The sequence below is a fragment of the Microcebus murinus genome, chromosome 7 (genome assembly GCF_040939455.1).
Source record: "Microcebus murinus isolate Inina chromosome 7, M.murinus_Inina_mat1.0, whole genome shotgun sequence".
Classification (NCBI taxonomy): Eukaryota; Metazoa; Chordata; class Mammalia; order Primates; family Cheirogaleidae; genus Microcebus; species Microcebus murinus.
Window position 1 is genome coordinate 55,363,589 of NC_134110.1, and position 21,735 is coordinate 55,385,323.

The following is a 21,735-nucleotide window of genomic DNA, read 5'->3' on the forward strand; positions in this document are numbered from 1 at the left end:
ATCTGATCTTGTTCTCTACTTCTTCTTGGTCTGCTACTAAAAGAATTACATAACCTTTGCCAAGCTTCTTGAGGTCTTAACTGGGAGTAATAAAGGAAATATATGTCTTCAGGCTTTATTTTGTTGCTTAGATTTTTATTTCTTTTTTTTTTTTTCCACTTCTCCATTTCTTAATTGACACTTCCTTCACATTACACTAAACTAATGTTTATGAAGCTTTACTTCCATCATGTTATGCATATGAAATTTTTATAGTCTTCTATTACCTAAATGTTACTAGTCTGATGCAGAGTCTATTACAATTTGGTCAGAACTAAATATACCTCAGTCAGGCAAGTATATTCCCTACTTTCTCCCGCACCAGCCCATCTGAAAACCTTTTCTCATCTCGCTGCCCTTACCCTGAATGTTCTCTCTTAATCTCTCACCTGCTTATCTAATTCTACCCATCACTTAAAGGCCTGGTTTTATCTCCACTCAGAAGCCCCACCTCTCTGTGATCAAAACACACTCTTCTCTCCACATAGAACTTATTGTCTGTGTTACTTCTTGAAACGTACAGCTTCTTAAAACATAAATTGAATCAAGCTAAGACATTTCAATGGCTTTCCATTGAATTTAGATCAAAATCCACCCTCCATACCACTGGAGTCAAAGCTGGGTATAATCAGGCCCCTGCCTGCCTCTTCTTTATCAACCCTTATTTAATCAGTTCTTTCATTAAGAAATAAAATGGAAATTCAGAATTCCAAGAGAAAGAAGCCAGCCAACGGTTCTCAATAAAATTCATTTTATTATTTTTATCCAAGTTAATGTTGAGTGATAATAAAATTTTACCCATACAATTCCTCAGACCTCAACTTGTAATATTTCTTTATTTCAGAAATCTAGAGAGTTGCAATTGTTGTTCCTGTCTCACTCTTCCCCAAACTGAAGAAAGAAAGATAAAATATGATTCATATATGATTAAGGTTAGAACAAGGTTGCTAACTTCTTCCAAAGGCAGGGGTGAAGTACAGCCTTACCATTCTTTTATGACTCATGTGAATGATAGTGTTGACATCCAATTACAATGTTTCTTATTTGGGACACTGAGAGGTGTACTTTCACTGTTTTCTAACTTCATAAAAATATAAATCAGCAAGAATTTATATATACTTTTTTGGACAGAAAATGGGATATAAGAATTTTATGAACAACAAATAATGTTTCTTCATTTATTGTAATTTTTATAAATTATCTCTTGGAATGCAATGGTTGGATCCTATACTGCTTGTATTACTGTGTTCTAAGAACCAAGGTCAATTTTTCAATTCTATCACTTCCCATGTTAAGAAAGAGATATAGTATGGCACATACTCAAAAATCTTCATTTGCAAACAGAGTATACGAAGAGTCTTTTGCTTCATCTCAAGTCTCTGGCCCCTTACTGTATTTACCCACACTGGCTTCCTATCTGTTGCTCAAGACGCCCAAGCTATTTCCCACTTTAGGCCTTTACATGTCTGCCCAGAACATATTTCTTTTCCTCTCTTTTCATGGCTGTCTCTTCTTTCAGGTATGTCACCTTCTCAAATCTTGACTACTCCCCAATCTAACAGAGGTTTTTTTTTTTAATCTTTGTCTTAGCAACCTGAGAATTTCTTTTACAGAACTCTTTATAACCTTTAATTATTCTGTTTATTGACTTATTCAATTTTTGAATTTCTTCCCCATTGGACTATAGGCTCCAAGAAGGCCGATCATGTTGTTTTGTTAATGGTAGGATATCCAATGGCTAGTGCAATGCCTGGCACAAAGGTCACAATTGATCAATATTTGTTAAATGAATACTTCCCATTTTTCAATTTTAAGAGAATTGTTATTTTTATATACCTATGTCTTATTCTTCAATTACACTATAATATCTTTTTGGGGTATAAATGAATTAAAAGTTTATTAGTCATAGAAAAAAACCAATTCCTCACAATCAGTTCTTCTTAAGTCCCCTGTAGACAGTAAGCTTACTGAAAATTTTCTCCTGAACAGAAAAATCACAAAAATACTTTTGGTCCAAGATATGTTGGATTTTTTCCTTCTTCTTCAAATGACAGATGGATGTAACTGAATCTATGAACGAGTGTGCTTGCCCCAAATATGCAACATAAATACAGAAACGATGAACAGAAGACTCATAACCAATACTGAAACGGGGCCAACTTTGAGCCCAGGTGAATCTTCTGTGTAGAACCGCCACATGCCCCCGGTGCCTGTTGAAGTTGTGCAGCCTGCACTCCTTGTTCCGCAGCTGGCATTTTTTCTTTGCCTTTGCCGGACAGTGGCCCAGGCGGCCACTGCTTTGCTGGGAGAACACCCTGAAGAGCCCATGTTAGTGCTGGGTGTCAGACTGGGTATGGTGGAGACTGGAGAGTGGCAGGGCTCTGTGGTGAACCGCCAGAAAGTTTCAGAGCCTCTTATACTATAATATCTTTAAGGAAAGCAGTATCTTAAACATTTTGCCTCTTAGTAAATATTTATTGAATTAATTACTTTATCTATGTATTTATTCATTTATTTTTGTTTTTCAGAATTGCAGTTCTTTTACCCTTTTAAATCTGTATTTCATTACAGTGTTGGTTGACAGTTTGGGGGAGCCCTTTAAAAATTAATCTAACTGACATGGGAAGATCGAGGTGTTTTAGAGCTTGAAGTTCATACAATTTGGACAGACATTTTGAAAGAAAAAAGATAACAGATACAAATTAGGTACTGGTTCTTGGAAAAGACCTGTGTAAATGAAAGGAACCTAAACCTCAAGCTTTGTTTAGCTCTGCTATGCATCGGCCTCTGTTCACTGGTCAGAAATCTTGATTGCTGCATATTTTTTCTCACACTTATGTCCAGCATTTGCAACATGTACATTTGAGCCACACTGATCTCACAGATTATTCTTTCTGACCCTACATGCAGTCCCACCTTTGCTTCACTCCTGTCATTCCTGTTTATTGCATTTAACTACGGTAAATGCCAATTGGATATCGGTATGAGAAGCCAGCCTCTCCAGGACAGCTGTTAGTACACTGATACTAATCCCATGTCAGTAGTTATGTTGGCATTGCTCTAGCTTCATATTGGCCTGAAAATCTCATTCTTCCTCACTTTCAGAAATTTTGCTGAAAGTCCCAAGTTTGCTTTTTTTCCTCCCTTAACTGTCACTCTAAATCAGGAATTGGCATCTATTTTATTGACACCAATAACTGTTTTTTTCTGTATTTTTTTCTCACAGAACTTAGATTTTTTAAAGAGTGAGGGTAAGACAAATGCATAGCAGCCACTACTCTGTCCATTTGACGTTTTTATTTCCCAGCTACTCTATCTTCAATACTTGAAGGCAGTTTCAGTTTTACTGATGAGGTCATAAAGCTAAGGGAAAAAAATGGGAATATACTAAATATGTCACTAAGAATTAGAGTTTCTCAAATAAAATTTCCTCGCAGCAGCAGAAGGGCAGCCCTCTGCCCCACTGCCCATATTTTAGGCCAGTGGGCTTTCACAGTGAGCTGAGTTCAGTGGGTCTGGAGACGATCTGCCAGCTGTGAGGCAATGTTTAGGTTAAAAGATCTGTCTCAGAGATTGGGAATGCTTAAACACGGGTAAAGAAAATAAATGTCCTGAGGGACATTAACTTATAGAGAGCATATTTATCCCAGATGAACACCTTGCTTGCCTGGAGAAATTCAGATATTTAACCTCTGAGGTGGCAGTTGAAGCAGAGAGAAATGGAAGTGATGACAACAAAAGAGAGAAGGGAGGGAAACAGCTGGTGTGCTTAAGGGATTCTGATTTCTTTTTTCCCAGAAGAGTCCCAGGTAAGAAACCACACACTGGGGCTCTGTTAAAGTATTCAACATTTAGTCACTACCTACTGTGTACAAAGTATTTTGCTTAACAATAGGAATATAGCAATGAACAGGACAGAGCCCCTGACGTTAGGGAACATACAGTACAGTAGGAAAGAAACACTCTTAAAGTACACTATACTAGTGGTTTATACACTATAGTGGTCACACAAAGGAGTAACTTTTGTTGGAAATCAGGGAAGAGAAGCACCTGAGCTACAAGTGGCAGACACTGTTCATTGCTGACTTAGTTGATCCTACTGGTGACCCTCTGGGAGATATCTCAGAAATGTTCCACTAATGAGCAAACTAACCACCTCCTATTTTCATTGGTTGAACATTCCTGCTGGTAGAGCAAGCTCCCATGGGCAGAGGACACACTCAAGCAGACTGAAACAGGAAGCCATGGGTGTGTGCGGGAACTATCTACAGGAGTCCTTCAGAGTAGTCCTGAAGGGGTATGATTGGGGCACCCATGGCATCTATTGGAACTGTCTATTCAACAGCTATTCTTAATTTCATTCAATTCACTGTTAATAAAATTTGCATTTTGTTCAGGCATTTGGAAGCCTAATAACCAATGGGCTCCTCTCTAGCCCCAGAGAATGAATGTTGATTAATGTAAACCAGTCATGAATATTCCATTTCTCTCATCAGTGATAGTTTTACACATGAAACACTGGCTAATAATATGTAATGGGATGTTTGCTGGGAGCCTTTTGGAATTTTTTTTCTCAATTTTAAAATGGGACAGAAGCAGAGATTCATTTCTTTTCTGTTGCATGATGTGGATTTGTGAGAATGTGATGCTTAGAGTTGTGGCAGCCATCTATCAAGCATGATAGAAAGGCCTACAGATAATAGACAGCATGTTGAGGATGACAGAGGAGAAAGAAGGAAAAACCCAAGCCCTTGATCAGTTTTTTGAGCTGCTGAATTTATAACCTTGGACTTATCTATCTCTGGACCTCTTAAAAACTGAAATACCATGGCTGAGCTTACTGACTGAATGAGGATCATATGGCAGATGCTAGCTAGCATAGTAGAGGTCTCAGCCTAATTTGTTTCACTCCCTTGCACTATCGAAGCAATTGTGCATTTGGAGCAGGATATGAAAAGTTTCCCAAGGGGGAGTGAATATCACCATGTTTTTAAGGACTAGACTTTCTGGGATATGTAGGTAGAGTGTACAAGTTTTAGGTTGCAAGGGGCTGGGATGCTTAACCTACTATCTTTGGGGGGATCATTATTTATAGAAGAGAAATAAACTTGAATATTTGTGGGAGAAAGCCTATAGAGGGTAGAGGAGGTTCTTGGGAAAGGCCACTGGCAGGAAGAGGATAAGAAGAGGTGAAACAAAGAGTCCTGAGATTTACCTACTAGGCCTGCATCCCAAACAATTGTCCATCACCAAGAAGGACTGGACTTATGGAACAGGGTTAGCACCAATGTGACGGGCATAGGTCTACTGCCAAGAAGTTGTGTTACCCCCCAGAGAACCTAGGCTAGACTAGAACCTGTGGGCCAGCTCACCTGAAAGGGGTTGCTTATCTTCCTAAAATTTTGGAGGAATTATACTTATTTTAAATAGCTGTCTAGAAAAGTTTGGGCTTCATTCTGATAATAATTTTCTTCTTTGGAGATAAGGTAGAGTCAGAGAATGCAGAGCTTATGTGTAGGATAATTATGGGGTAGGAGAAGGAAGAACTATTTTTCATTTATTCACCCAAAAAGTATTTAATAACACCAACTATGTGCCAGGCACTCATCTAAGTGCTGGGGATACTAGCATGAACAAGACAGAGTAGCACCTGCCTTCATGGAGCTTATATTCTGGTGGGAGAAACAAACAATGAACAAAAAAGCAAATAATATAATCTGAGTGTGATATGTGAATCATACTCAAATTAAAAATGAACAGGGTGATATTTTAAAGAGCAACTGAAAACAGGAGGGGAGGACACAGTGGAAGAACTATTAAATATTTTAGATGCAGTGGTCAGGGAGGGTTCTTAACATAGATAAAAGCTCCAACTTTCATCAGCCTTGAAGGGAGAATGGTAAGAACTGAGATTGGAGATTAAGCGTTAGAAGGAGTTCTGATTTTATTATAAAGTGCAGCAAAATGTCATTGAAGAATTTTAGACAAGAAATGTGATCTTATGTACATTTTTAAAAAGTCATTTATATGGGGACAAAAGTAGCAATAAGAAAATTTTGTTAAGTAAAACATGCATGACCACCAAAATCAGAATTGTGGTCATCTGTATAGTTTGAGAAAGATGATAAAGATTTCAGAAAGATAAAGAGGAAGCTTGAATTTATATGTAATGTTTTACTTCTTTAAAATAAATTCTTAAGCAAAATGAGGACCTGTTATTTAAGCAAGCTACTAGGTGGTTATGTTGTATATAATATTCTTTATTCTTTATGTTTGAAATCTATATTTTAAAGGCACATTCTGTTTATACTTTATTGGCATATTTATTGCTAATTCAAGTGTCTAGCAGAGCCAGTCAGGGAATGTAAAGGAAAGAGGCCTTTCAGTCGAGCTCTGGCACTTGAGACTCCTGTCTCCTCCAAAGTGGGCAGCTGCTACCCAGCCCTAGTTATCTGTTGCCAAGCAGAAACTCAGACCTTGTGTTGCCAGAGAAATAATAATCTGGATGTTTTTTAAATGTGAAATGTCCTGACTTTTAAAAGCTGGCAACTAATTCAAATTAACTAAATAAAGCAAAATGAAACACTAGGAGGATCCAAACAAACAAACAAAGGCAATGCCTGTGCAGTGAATTCAGCCATCAGGTTTACCAGCTTGCCACCTTTGCTGTGGGATCTTCTATCATAGTATCTTTGTGTGGCAGATCTAGGTAAAATATTGTAAAATATTTTGTTGTGGGGGATGTTATTCAAGTGGGGAATATAAAAATATTCCAGGGCTCTGCAGAAAAAGTGTGCTAACCAAACTCTCTGGAGTCCCTGTTGGGGGGGGGGGGGAAGCTTTGGGTATGCTAAGGGCGATTCTTAGCTTCTTGTATGCTTTACAGTCTGCAAATCCTTCCCTGTGAGAACCTAAAAAAAGAAACCAGACTTTTCCATTGACTCCAAGGCTATGTCAGCAAATGCCAGACCCAGCAGGCCCTTTCTATTGTATGTTAAGTTTCCAAACAGCTGAAAGTAGTTTGTGCCAAGATCTCTACAAGTGTGACAAACACACAACATTCTACATGCCCCAGGAGGCCAATTAAAGCTAGGAGACCGCAGATGACAATCTCTGAATACAGTCACCACACCTCTTAGAGCTGATGGCCATGATGTATTTTTCTATTCTCTCCTTATCAGAAATGAAGCCTTGGATTGAAGATTATTTATTCATGGCTTTGGGTTTAATTTTTAGCAGAAGTATTTTGGAACTGAGTATCTCCTAAAAAGAAACCATTGCCTAGATATCGAGTTTATAACATTTTCTTAACATCATCTCATCTGAATGACTTACATAGCTACCTTATAGTTTACCCAGTTCATCAAAGTTTTGGTCAACATATTCTTTGAACAGAAACTTCAGTTATTAAAACCTCCTCAAGAGTGCTGAAAAGTCCTTATGTTATGTTAGAAATAATTTGTGAAGCCATTTATGGGAAAAATTATTCTTAATTTACAAACTTAAACTTTCAGACCAGAAAATTAGTCCTTTTTAAAGGAATTTGATTTCATTTCCATATTAATTGACACATTTCAAATATTTTTAAATTCTCTATCAGAGCATTCTTATCTTTGGATATAGCATATTGTTATGTACAATATGTAGCATATTGTAATATTATTAGCTAAATGGGATTGGAACAGCCAACAGGGGATAAAATGAATAAATGATCATATGATGTTCTCAAGAATATTTGTATAACTACCAGTTACTATGATACCTTAAAAACAATTGGTGTAAAGGGACACACAACAAATTGGGAGACTTCTGGTGTGTATTATACCAAAGGCAACAGTGAGTAAAAGATAAAGAATGGTACTGATGTCAAAATCTTGCCTTGTAGAAAACAAAATAAAAATAAAATAAATACAAAACCTAAGGACAAAATAAGAAACAATTTTTACTCTATGAATGACATTTTCATGTTTGACTATTATTTACAATGTAAAGTAGCCAAATTCTTTGACTTTTTAAACTAAAGAACCAAATCTTCAAATGAAATAATTGCCTTATTTTCAGATGGGTATGATTTCCTATTTAGTTATTTTATATATAATTTCTACTTATATTTTTAAACATTTGACATTTACTTCCAAGTAATTCTGTTAAAGATCAGTTGTATGTAGAACTTCAAAAATTAGAGCATTAGAAGATAACTTGTATAATATTATTGTATATATGATTAATTCTAGACAGGGTTTTTTTTGTAATCTATTTTTTAAAAACTCATCAAATAACCAACCAAGTCTGTCTTTATTAATGTTCAGAGACTGTGGATAAACACATAGAATATGTTAGGAATGAAAACATTTACCTAAATAATTCAGGGAAAATGAACAACCCCCCTACCCAAAAGGGCTTAGCTACAAACCCTAAATATCCTTATATAATTGCATAGACATGGTCTTTATATTATTGTTTCAAAGCCAAAAACAAATGATGAGTCCTGGCCTTCTTTTGCTACATATTAAAATAACAAAAACCAACAGGCCAGTAATAATTCAGCTGTGTGTTGTCAGTCAAGCTTGGTCATAGGGGAGCGTTGGAGCAAAATACTCTGCCACTCTGTTGTTTGCCTTGCCAATGCCATTCCACTCTTCTGCCTCAACACCGCAATTTTGGGTGTATAGTAATCTTTCAACCACAGACCCAGGAAATAAATTCTCACTAGAGTCTCTCCGTTATAAGAATCTCATTTTGTATTGGCCTACAAGTAAGCATGCAACCCAGTCCAGGAAAATAAGACAGAAAGAGAATCTCCTTTGGAAAAGAAAGTCTCTTTTCTGCCTGTCCCTTTCCTTCCTACTTTGAATACTCTCAAGTAATCCTGTGATCATGGGTATGGGCTGGAGATACAGAAAGCAAAGGAATTCCAGTAACACTGACTAACACATTGAGCCTCTGAAGTAGCTGCCTATCTCCAGATTTCTTAAGTAAGAAAGTAAACTCCTATGTGTTTAGATCACTCTCACTTCGCCTAAAACTTACAGCTAAAAACATTTTAACTAATACATTCAGCATGAAATATTATGCTAAAAGGAAAACTAGAAACAATAAATATTAATAACAAGTGTCGATTCAGTCATTATGAGATATATACTATCATTATCTTCATTTATCAACAAGGAGGTATAGAAAGGTTTGCATTGTTGCTAATGTGCTGCAGTGATCATCCAGGTTTTTGGCTCCATTGTTGCATAATTCTTTGGCATAGTGTGTTTGGCAGAACAGGGCCTTATATTTACTAACACTAAATCTTGGTAAAATGGGTACAGAGAACCTTTACATATCCAGTGTGTAAGCAAAATAATTTGACATAAAATGATAATTAATTTGACATAAAATGATAATAATTTGACATAAAATTATATGTGCCATATCATTAAGAATTTGACATAAAATGATATGATAACATATTATCTCAAATACAATTTAATGGGAAGGCTGATAAAACAAGAAAAACACTAAGATTTATTATCATCAGTGCTTGATCAATAGATTTTCATTTGTTTATGGATAGAAACCAGAAAGCAAGGGAAACTTGGCTTTGTCAACACCAACCATATAAGCAGCAATCGCTCACTACCAATGGGAGGGAAAATTGCATACTTTGGAAGTAGAAATTCATACCAAAACTGATTTCCTATCAGCTTCCAGTGAATCTTTTTTTTTTTTTTCAGCATATTATGGGGGTACAGATTTTAAGGTTTCAATAAATGCCCATCCCCCCCCTCCTCCCACAAGTCTGAGTCTCCAGCATGACCATCCCTCAGATGGTGCGCATATCACTCGTTATGTATGTATACACCCGCCCCCCCCCATACCCTATTACTGTAGTACCTATGTGTCCACTTAGGTGCTACTCAGTCAATACCAGTTTGCTGGAGAATATATCTGGTGCTTGTTTTTCCATTCTTGGGATACTTCACTTAGTAATATGGGTTCCAGCTCTAACCAGGAAAATATAAGATGTGCTATATCACCATTGTTTCTTAGAGCTGAATAGTACTCCATGGTATACATATACCACATTTTATTAATCCATTCTTGGATTGATGGGCACTTGGGCTGTTTCCACAGCCTTGCGATTATGAATTGTGCTGCTATAAACATTCGAGTGCAGGTGTCTTTTTTGTAGAGTGTCATTGGATCATTTGGGTAGATGCCCAGCAATGGGATTGCTGGATCAAATGGTAGATTCACTTGTATCGCTTTAAGGTATCTCCATATTGCTTTCCACAGAGGTTGAACTAGCTTGCAGTCCCACCAGCAGTGTAGGAGTGTTCCTCTCTCTCCACATCCACGCCAGCATTTGTTATTTGGAGACTTTTTGATAAAGGCCATTCTCACTGGAGTTAAGTGATATCTCATTGTAGTTTTGATTTGCATTTCCCTGATGATTAGGGATGGTGAGCATTTTTTCATATGTTTGTTGGCCATTCTTCTGTCTTCTTTAGAAAAGTTTCTGTTCAAGTCCTTTGCCCACTTTTTAATAGGGTTATTTGATTTTTTTCTTGCTGATTTTCATGAGTTCTAAGTAAATTCTAGTTATCAGCCCTTTATCGGATACGTAGGATGCAAAAATTTTCTCCCATTCTGTAGGTTGTCTGTTTACTTTCTTGACTGTTTCTTTGGCTGTGCAGAAGCTTTGTAGTTTCATCATGTCCCATTTATTTATTTTTGTTGCTGCTTTGATTGCCTTTGGGGATTTCTTCATAAACTCTTTGCCTAGGCCAATGTCTAGGAGAGTGTTTCCAACATTTTCCTCTAGAATTATAATGGTTTCATACCTGAGATTTAAGTCTGTTATCCAGCGTGAGTTGATTTTTGTGAGAGGTGAAAGGTGTGGGTCCTGTTTTAACCTTCTACAAGTGGCTATCCAGTTTTCCCAGCACCATTTATTGAAAAGGGATTCTTTTCCCCAGCGTATGTTTTTGTCTGCTTTGTCAAAGATTAGATGGCTATATGAGGATGGTTTTATATCAGGGTTCTCACATCTGTTCCACTGGTCAATAATCCTATTTTTGTGCCAATACCAGTGAGTCTTTATAAGAAAACCAAATTTTAAAGACATGATACAGAGCCACATATTGGGCACTTATTCATGCATAGACTTTTGAATGCATAAGCCAATGTATTTCTATTATGAACATTTAGCTTATAAACTGTAGTTCTCTCTGTAATGGTTCAATTTCTAAGTCTAATTTCTGTAGGCTTTCCCTAGAACATTGCTTTTAAATGATACTAAACGTCTGCCCTATTTGTATTTAGACCCCATATTTCCATCAGTACTTTGATAATAAGATAATTTATTTACAGGCTGGCTTTTATTTCACTTTGGCTTAAAGATTTCCTCTTTATAGAACTGGACCTTATTAAAATAAATAGTTTTCTTTCATTAAACTATAATGGAAAAAGACAAAACAAAATGGAAGGGAATGTGGAATGTCTCCCCATAAAAATATTGATAAAATAATCATGCTGGAGGATAATCTCTTTTAGGATACACTTTAATTTTTGGCAAAGTCTAAAAAATTACCCTAGTTTTAGATTACCAAATTCATACTCATTAATATTTTGAAATGGCAGCTGAAATAATACTAGGTGTGTAGTAGTTTTAAGTTGATTTATCTATTTAGAAGGTAGTATAGTAAAAAATTGAAGTAGGTCAAATTTGTCCTCTCTCCTCCCACTAAAGTTTGGATTTCTTTGTTGTGTAGTGGAAAGCCTATACTCCTTTGGGCAAGTTCCTTAGCATACTGAGTCTTCTTTTCTCATTAAAAATAAAAAGGGGTTCCATAGCCTTAGAGTTTTCATGACAATTGTGTGAGCTAATGCTTGTGAAACAATTTTATAAAACATTAAACACTCTAAACTTTTTTATTCATTTCCTTTATGCAATCAAAATTTATTCATTATGTGTCATTGTTTAGGGAACCACTTATGGTTAGCTATCATCTGTCATAGCTATTTATGCTTTAAATTATTTTAGCTAAAGGAAAGAAGAGGTAATGATGTTAATCCTGAAAAGCCCAAATTTGCCAGCCTTCTTTTGTAAGCAAAAAAATATGCATAGCTCCTTGTTCTGTATACACTGGGAAATTTAGAGTCCTCCACAATTTCCCAGGTGGTGAAATTCTTAGGATGGTGGGGGCCTGGGAGAAACTTCAGGATCCAGTCATCTCTCACTCTCAGTGCCAATCCCCATTCACTGCCTTGCCTGTGTGACCTTTCTTTGTCTGTATCCTTAACCCCTGTTAATTTCCCAAAGCTCCACTAACAAAAGACTGTTGGGTGAGTAGCCAACTTTTTATTAAACAAAACATTTGGGGTGGGAAATATGCCCAACATAGGAGAAGGAAAAGTAAAATTAATCATTAGAAGCTTGTTTAAACCAAGCTGTCTCTTCATCTCTGAGTATTTCTCACTGTCTTTTCTTCTTCTACTACATTCTTCTCTTCCCTGTCCAAGACCTCCAAATCCCCAGTTTGTACTCCTATGCCCAACCAATTGAAATTTCCCATTAACATATTATGCTGAACAGTTTTTCAGGTTTTTTTTCCTTTTAATTTTCTCTTTCTAGACCATGCCTAAGGACCTTATCATCACTTAAAAATACTGATATGTCCATTAAGTTATTTTACTAAATAGCAGAACAGGACAGAGAACTAAGCAGAAGCACTGAAATTCTAGTTAAATGGCTTGAAGCACTATGACAATTGCTTCCATGCATTATTTCATTTAACCTCCACAACAACTCTGTAAGACAGGTACTTTTATTATCCTAATTCTATAGATGAGAAATCTGAGACCAACTTTATATCTACTCACTTGTTTCTGTCCTTTTAATATTTTGTTAAAGGGAAATGATTTTGTATAAACTAAATGTAAATAATATTCTGATATAAAAGAAGTGAACTGAGATCCTGTCCAATCAGAACCAGAAATAATCAGTCCCACTGATAGAAAATAGTTGGAATGAAGTTGTGTGTATGTTTGACTGTGTGTGTATGTGTGTTTAGCTTTCTCTCCCCTTCATTGCTTTCATAGATATACTATAATTAGCCTCATACCATATTTATCCACAGATTCGCTTATGGTTGTCACAGATTTGGAGAAAGTTGATTTCTCTACTTTTATGTCTATCAGGAATTCCTAAGTTCTTGTCAAACATGCACAGTTTACAATAGTGCCAACATTGTTGCTTCTTTTTTTCTTTTTGACATTCTCATATTATTTCAGTGTTTTGTTTATTATTTTTTTAAATATTTGGGAAAATTCAACATGATTTTGTGGCATAAGGACAAAGAATTTGGAATGGTATGTTCTGATCTTATTACCCTCCCGAAATTCCTAAGAGATCTTGGGCAATTTTTAAAATTTCTCTCATTCTCTAAAATTTCCTTTTAAATTGAGGATAATACCTAGTTCATAGGGATACAGAATATATTAAGGAAGAGATGATTTTGAAGAGATTTTTTTAATGATTTTAAGATATTTTACAATATGCAAAATTAAAAGGCATTTTATATGTAATAATAGTATATGTTCTAAATACAAATTACTACATGTAAGTGGTCCTAATTGAACTCAATGTAAGAGGACTTTAATTTACACTCTAAGTAATCTCAGTCATAAGAAAATATTTAGTAATCAAAAGAGAAGGAATTTGTTTTTATTTTCATCAGTTACCCATACACATAAAGAGCTAAATTGTTCTATGAAGATCAGAGAAATGTTATTATGAAAAATAATAATTTTAAAAATATTTTTATTTACTTCCATATCTCTAAAAACACATGGTTGCGATGCTATTTTTATTTCTTTCAATGTTAGCATTATCTACTGACTTCCTACTGGGCCTAAGCATATTGGTCTCTTTCCTCACCTCATCCCATCATACATATACTTAGTTCCCATCCCTTATCCTTCTATTATAGTTAAGGCATACTTTTAGTTAAACCGTTGTTCAGTGTTCATTCACTATAACTTTTTAAAGGCTCTTCAAAGCTATGCCATTGAAATAATTATGATTACTTTGCCTTTACTACTAATCTTAACATTTTCCCTGGAGTTAATAATTACATCATTTTTTCTTCACTTAAACTTTTTAATATACTGATCATGAATTCAAATTCAATCCTTGACTTCTCTGTCACTTGTCTCAATCTCCTTTTAAAGGTTTAGATAAATCAGAGTCTATTACTTTCATTTTCTTGGAAAAATCATTCGTAGAGCCTTCTGACCTACTTGGATCTGAACTGTTTATACCCTGGGGACTGATTTCATTTGTCTCCCTCTTCCCAAGTGTCTCCTGCTTCCTTCACTTTTGTGGAGTTGTTCTCCTCCAACAATTTTCGGATAAAAATGTGTGGGAGAAAATATTTTGAGAACTAGCATGCCTAAAAATGTCTTTATTCTATTTTCACATAGTATTAATAGTTTATATCCAGATAGAATTGTCCATTTAAGTAATTTTGTCCCAGAATTTTGCAGATATTTCTTCACTATTTATCTCCCAGTGTTTATGTTGAGAATTCCCAAGCCTTTCTGATTCCTGCTCTTTTTTGTGTGACCTGTTCCTTTGTGTCCTGAGCTTATGGATCTTCCCTTTATCTCTAGTTTTCTGAATTTCATTGAGATGTGCCTTGTTGTGGGTCTCTGGGTGCTTTATAAGGACTTTTTATCTAGGAAATCACATTTTCTTTCCCTCTGTTTTCCCTGCTCTCTCCTCTTGAACCCCAGAAAGGCTAAGTGGTGAAATCTTCAGGCTTTGGAGTCAGATTACTTGGGTTTGAACCCTAGATTTTCTATTTAGGAACTGTGTGACTTAATTTTTTTGTGACTCAGTTTTCCTACCAGGATAATGGAAATAATAAAAGTACCTACATCATAGGCTCTTGTGAGGATTAAATGATTTAGTGTATGTAAAGCCTGACTGGCACATAGTGCCATATAATTGTTTTTGATTTCCTGGACTCTTATCGAAGGTTTGTACTATCATCACACTCCTTGACATATTAATGATTATCAGGTTTTCTTCTCATAGTATAGCCTCTGTTTCCTCTAACATGTTGATTTTCCTTCTTTTTCTTTTTTCCTTTATAGTCCATATTAGAGTCTTTCTTCAGATGTCCAGTAAACCTGATTATCTGCTCATATTTAAGGATAGAAGACAAAAGCACCAATTGGAAGATCTGAACATGAGGAATAATATTGACCGTGGGCATCACAGTAGGATAATTTGGTTAGGACATTTTGTTGATGAGCTCCCAATTTCAGAAACTTTACATATATTCTTTGGGGACAGTCATTTTCCCTGAGGATACTTCTCCAGTGTCCGTTTTGGAAGAAAAAGCCTGACTTCCAGGGTTCTGGGAACCAAGTGGGGAAAAAGAACTAGACATCTCATAATCCTGTTTTCAGTAAGGAAACTTGACAGATGTCTAGTGTCTGCCAGTCCAGAGCTTTTGTTGTATTATCCTCTAAAAGCAATAAACTTCCAATCTTCTACTGGAGGCAGGAGTAATCTGACAGCTGCATAGAAATGATGGGTAGACCTAGAATCTAATTGCTATTTGTTTATTTTTGAGACAGACCCTAGCCTGTTGCCCAGGCTAGAGTGCTGTGGCATCAGCCTAGCTCATAGCAACCTCAGACTCCTGGGCTCAAGTGATCCTACTGCCTCAGCCTCCCAAGTAGTTGGGACTACAGACATGTGCCACCACTCCAGGCTAATTTTTTCTATTTTTAGTTGCCCAGCTAATTTCTTTCCATTTTTAGTAGAGACAGGGTTCTCTCTCTTGCTGAGGCTGGTCTTGAACTCCTGACCTCAAATGATCCTCCCACCTCAGCCTCCTGAGTAGCTGGGACTACAGGCTTGGACCACCATGCCTAGCTAATTTTTCTATTTTTAATAGAGAAGAGGGTCTCACTCTTGCTGTGGCTGGTCTTGAACTACTGACCTCAAGCAATCCTCCCACCTCAGCCTCCCAGAGTGCTAGGATTACAGGCATGGGCCACCACACCTGGCCTCTAATTGCTTTTTAAATAGCTTTTTACCAATTCTCTTTATTTTAGTTGTTCTCTTCATCCCCACTTCCAAGAGCACTGTGTGCTACTAATTCCTAACATTTTTACAGGATTCTTTAAAATAAACTGTATTCATTCCTTGCTGATTTCACTGCCAGCTTGAGATTTAGCTTTCTTAGTTATGCTAAATCAGTACCACTTTTCATCTGCTTACCAGCTCCCAAAATTTTCTGCTATTTTTCCTCTTCTGCTTTTTCCCCAATCTTTTTGGTTTCATTTCTCTTTCAAAATTCCTTTTTGTGGTTTTTTAAAATGGGGCTTGGGATGGGGGACTAAAATTGGATGTGTATATGTGTAATGATCCATTTTTACTTGAAAGATTGGTCTTTGAGATTGCCAATCTGTCTAGACCCACTAACGGAGATTTTTTTCTCAACACCTCAAAGAAACCTCAAAAATTGGGAAATATGAGAGAGGTTTTGTTCCATGCTGGTGCGTTTACCCAAGTCATCTGGTTGAGTAACTGCTATGACCCTCCAGACTTAGAAGATTAATCTTTAGCACCTAAACTGTTTGTACTGAAGAAAATTATGCACCTTGGTGGATGGGAGGAGAGAAGGGGCAACTTAATCATTGGCTCTCCTTCTCTACTCCTTATGGACCATTTGCTTTGTTACAAAACAAACCAGAATGGAGACTCTGTGGGAAGTAAAAAAAAAAAAAAAAGAAAGAAAAAGAAAAAAGAAAAAATCAATTAAGCACAGACAAGTAGAAAGATGAACAAAATTCTGGTGGCAATAAGTTTCAACTGCAGTTCAGTTCTTCCTTGATTTCATAACTTACCTTTGTTTCCTTCCTAGCTACATAAATCAATAAATTATCATTTGTTTCCCTCCAGATCAATTGAATTAGGTTTCTGTCTCTTACTACTGAAATAGTCCTGATTAATTCACTAAAGAATCAACAGTTTCCTAGGACTAAGAACATGGGAGTGATTTTCATTAACGTAACTAGAATACAATTTTTAAGTTGTCTAAGAAATTATAGAGGCATTTTATTTCTACTTTGATAATTTTCTCCTAGAAAAACATAGACCCTAAACACACAGAATAGTTACTGGGCTATCTGAAGAATACAGATGAATGAAGACCCTTTCTATCTCAGCTTTTCTTCTCTTATTCAAATCCCATTGAATTTAATTTAATGAATGGAGTTTCTCAAGGTTAAGTTTTTCTAGAACTCTTTCTTTCTTGAGATTTTGGTGCCTGCTTTTCTTTATCTTCTAGCAGGATGTCAAAATAATTTGATATGAAATTATTAAATTCATAATTATCACTCAACTAGTAAGGCCTATCCTTCATTTTAAATTGGGCAAGTAGATAACTTAAAATAGGTAATATCTATCCTCCTAAATATATAATTTTCTTATATATTTTATATGCTCTTCTTTTTAAGATTCAGAAACCTTCTTGCCTCTAACACTATTCCAGTTTCTGATAATAAAATTGTTTCTGGTCATATAATGACATAAATGTGTAACTATTTTGAAGTAGAGGGACAGAATAGCAAGAGTTATGGCTGCTTGGTCAACTTAACAAATTGAAAATCACTGTCTTGCAGGCTCTTTCTGTTTCCAATTTTTTAGAACTTGGCAATGAACTGTAACCAAATATCTACAGCATACATAAGAGCTTATGAACCATCATCTCGGCATACATTATTGCGTATCTTACCTTATCTTTATTTTTCAACACTCAAAACATCGACTATATGTTTGTCCTTATTCACCTCTGTCTCTTTTCTCTTCTTATGCTACTCTCTTATGAAAAGCTTTCTATATTTACTTGGCTACAAGATCCCCAAACCTAGATCTTGATCATTCACAGTTTCACTAAATTTTGTCATTTTTATATATTTTTAACTTAGAATAGCAGCCTCAAGGAGAAAGACTAGATGAAAATAAAATAGTAAATATAAACAAATCATTAGCTTAATTCTTCCCTCAAAGTGGGAAAATACAGCTTCACAATGAGTATAGATAAGAGCCACTTGTGTTCACCTGGAAAGGTAGTAGAATTAACCAGCTGCAGAATCCCTATTCTTCTCCAAGATATTGTAATCTTGGCTTCATTCAACCTCTAACAGGCATCACTTTCATCTTCTCATCTCTCTCTGCTCAAGCTCCAGCCCCAAGTGTTCAATGTGCAAGATACACATAAGTATACCAGAGGGGTTACTATTTATCCCTTGTAAATAAATGTTCAAAGTTCAAATCTGGGTATCTTTAGTTACTTTCACTCCTTGCCCCTAATCACTGTTAGAGAAGGAGATCAGATTTAAATAATCAACTCTGTCTATTACTCCTCATGTTCTGTCCCTACAGCATCTCAGCTGAGGAGAATGAGTTGGTGGTTTTACGTGCTATGAAGCTCAGTCTTTAGTTTTGCAAGTTTGTTAGGGTTGATTTTTTTAGAGGGGTGTTTCCCTGGTTCTTTGGCTCATAGATTGTAAGAATCCCAAGCCAGGCAGGTATGAGGGACTGATGACAGACACTAGCATTTCCCCACAAGCTGCTTTTATTGCAGGCTTTTCAGTATAGAATAAAAAGCAAAAGTACATTTCCTGAGGGGAAATGAACCTGTCTCCATAAGTGGAGAAGACACTGGAGTCTTACTACACTTCTATTTTTATGTCTATACCGTATGATATGCCAAATGTGGGTGGAATATTCATTACTGTCCTGGGAATAGGGTGGAGAATTCTTAGGGCCCTCCCCATTTTTAGCCTTACAGAGTAATTTCTAGGGGTTGCCATGACAATTATAAACTGTCATGGCGCTGATGGGTGTGATTTTTTACTATGCTAATGTATGTTAATGGAGAAAAGCTCACCTTTAGACATGAGCTCCTAGTTTCTGCACAGGGGTAAAAGTCCCTAACCTCAAGTTCCCGCTGTTGTGGGTTAGGTTCTAAATTGGCTTCCTCATTTTTGCCCTCCTCTTTTCCTGTGGTTAATGTTGCCAACCTGCACCTGCCCCTAAAAGTTGATATTCAAGGGCATCAGAATATCTGGAAATCCATTGATGTCTTCAACTTAGATCTTCTAAAAGTTACCAACCTTATTGGCAAATGGTATTTAATAGGCACCATTGTATTATTGACCCTTCAGCTTCTGGAGCAGGAGCAAAGGGTGTAGAAATGGATACACAGCAACCTGTGCAGCAAAACTACTGTTGTACAAACATGATTTAGCATAGGCGAAAAAAAAAAAAAAACACCTTGGATTGGGAGGGTACATTTTTTTTCACTTTAAACTGATTGTAACAGTTGGCTTTTCTGTTTCTGAAAATAAATTGGTAAAAACTTGTCAAATGCTATCATTTACTGCATGCCATTTGTAGAATGTTTTGTGAGGGTGAATTTGCCCTTTCCATATGGTTTAAGTTATTGACAAAATAAAGCTAAACAAGTACATTTTGAAAGCATAGTGTGAATGCCTTCCATTTTGGTTATTTATAGCTGTCCACAGCTATCAATTGTTATTTTAAAATTATTAGAGCAATTATGGGGTAGGGAGTGTGTGCCGAGCTTGAAAATATGACCCAAAATGATTCATACAATGAAGACTATATAAAAAATTAGCTTCCCTGGACAAGAAGAGTTATTCTTAGCATTTTATTTTATCCAAGATTCTTCATATGATTTTGTCCCTAGAGAAATTCTTCACCTTTTTCCTAATGCTTTGGTATTTTTCCTGTTTTGGAAAATGCAATTAGACAAGAGAATTAAGTAAAAGATACAAATAGTGTAAAAGAGGAGGCAGTATTTGCAAGTGGTGTGGTTATTTACTTAGAAGACCCAAGAGAAGCAAGTTAAAACAATGGTAAACAATTAGAATTCAGTTAGCATACCAGATAAAAAAAATAAAACAATCAATAACTTTTCTGTATACACTAAAAATTTGGCTTGAAATTGTACAGAAAGAAAAGATCCAATTCACAATAGAAATCAACAATCAAAAATCTAGGGATGAACTTTTTTAAAAGAGCAAAGACAACATTAAAATTCTACTGAAGATGTCATTATATTGGAAGATAACATTTTCTTTTCTAGAAAGAATCAACTTTTTAATGAGATTAATTATCTCTAATTTAATCTATGAGTTCATGCTGATCCCAGTTAGAAAACTAATTTTGTGAAATGTGAAAAATATTCAGAATTTTATGTGGCAGATTTTTTGATCCATCAGATTATTGAGGAAAATCTAAAACAAAAGAGCAATAAAGTTGACAGTCCTGCTAAATATTAAAACATATTATAAAGTTATGATAATTAAAATAGTATGATACTAGAACAAGAATAAAACGATCAACAGAACATAGAAGAAGATATAATAATGGATGTGAATTTAAGAATACATTTAAGAATTTAGTATATTCTGTGGAGGAAAAACTGATTAATCAATAAATAGTGTTAAGATGACTGGCCAGTCATTTGGAAAATAATTATGCTAGACTCCTACCTCACTCATTATACTAAAATAAATTCCAGATGGATTAAAAAAATTTAAACTAAAACCATAAATGAGTGCTTAAAAAAGAATTCAGATGACTGTTTTTAATAAACTTGGAATAGAAAGGCTTTTAAAAAGTGACAGGAGACCTAGAATTCGAAAAGGAAAAGGCTGATAATTTTGACTACATAGAAATGAAAGTTTCCTGTATATTTAAAAACACCAGTAAAGCCAAAAGATACAAACTGGAAAAATAAAGATGACAAATATGGTAGACAAAAGACTAATTTCTTTAATACATATTTTTAAAAGTCTTAAAAATTCATAAAAATCAAATGAAAACTCAATAGCAAAATGTACAAAGTACTCAAAGTGACTGGGCTCAGAAAAAGAAACACAAATCATCTAAATCAGGGGTCCTCAAACTTTTTAAACAGGGGGCCAGTTCACCATCCCTCACACCGTTGGAGGGCTGTTGAAGAGTGAGGTGCACATTCCACACAGGCACACTGTAGGCCCGGGACGAGTCAACTGCTAAGCAGGACAGGCAGCGGAGGCAAAAACACCCCGCGGGGCCATATGTGGCCTGTGGGCCGTAGTTTGAGGACACCTGATAAAATTTATGAGAAGACAATCTCACTCAAAATTTTACAAGTGAATAATAGAGCAATCCACATTTCTAAAAACATAGAAGAAAAGATTAAAATTTGATAATATTAAGTATTAAAAAATATATATGTAGTCAAAAAGGAAAAAATGATATTGCTGAAAATTTGTTAGTAGAATAAATTAGTGCATTTTTGTGAAGGGCAAGTTGACATTATTTACCTTAAATGTAAAATATAAATTTCCATTGGGCTAGTAATTACAAATGATACACTTACATATGTTAAAATATATTTGTATAAGCAAGGTTTAGATTCAGCCAGCAGGCAAAGTTATAGCCACATAGCCATGCTGGGGTGTTTGTTTTTTGTTTATTTTTGGCCTACCTGGTTCATTTTTACATGCTGGTTATTAAAACACAGAAATATTTCTGTGCCAACTGATATGTGGTTGCTACACAGAGCTCCTTCAGTATCTCACATAACACCTTGAATTCTAACCATG

The 21,735-nt window shown here is 35.7% G+C and overlaps 1 long non-coding RNA gene and 1 pseudogene across 3 annotated transcripts in view; one reads left to right on the forward strand and one right to left on the reverse strand.

Annotated features, from left to right (window-relative positions):
- Window positions 1-21,735, forward strand: part of LOC142871935 (uncharacterized) — a 117,670-nt gene that overhangs the window by 40,770 nt on the left and 55,165 nt on the right. The gene's annotated exons all lie outside the window — the stretch shown is intronic.
- On the reverse strand, window positions 1,930-21,626 carry LOC142871883 (protein transport protein Sec61 subunit beta pseudogene; annotated as a pseudogene).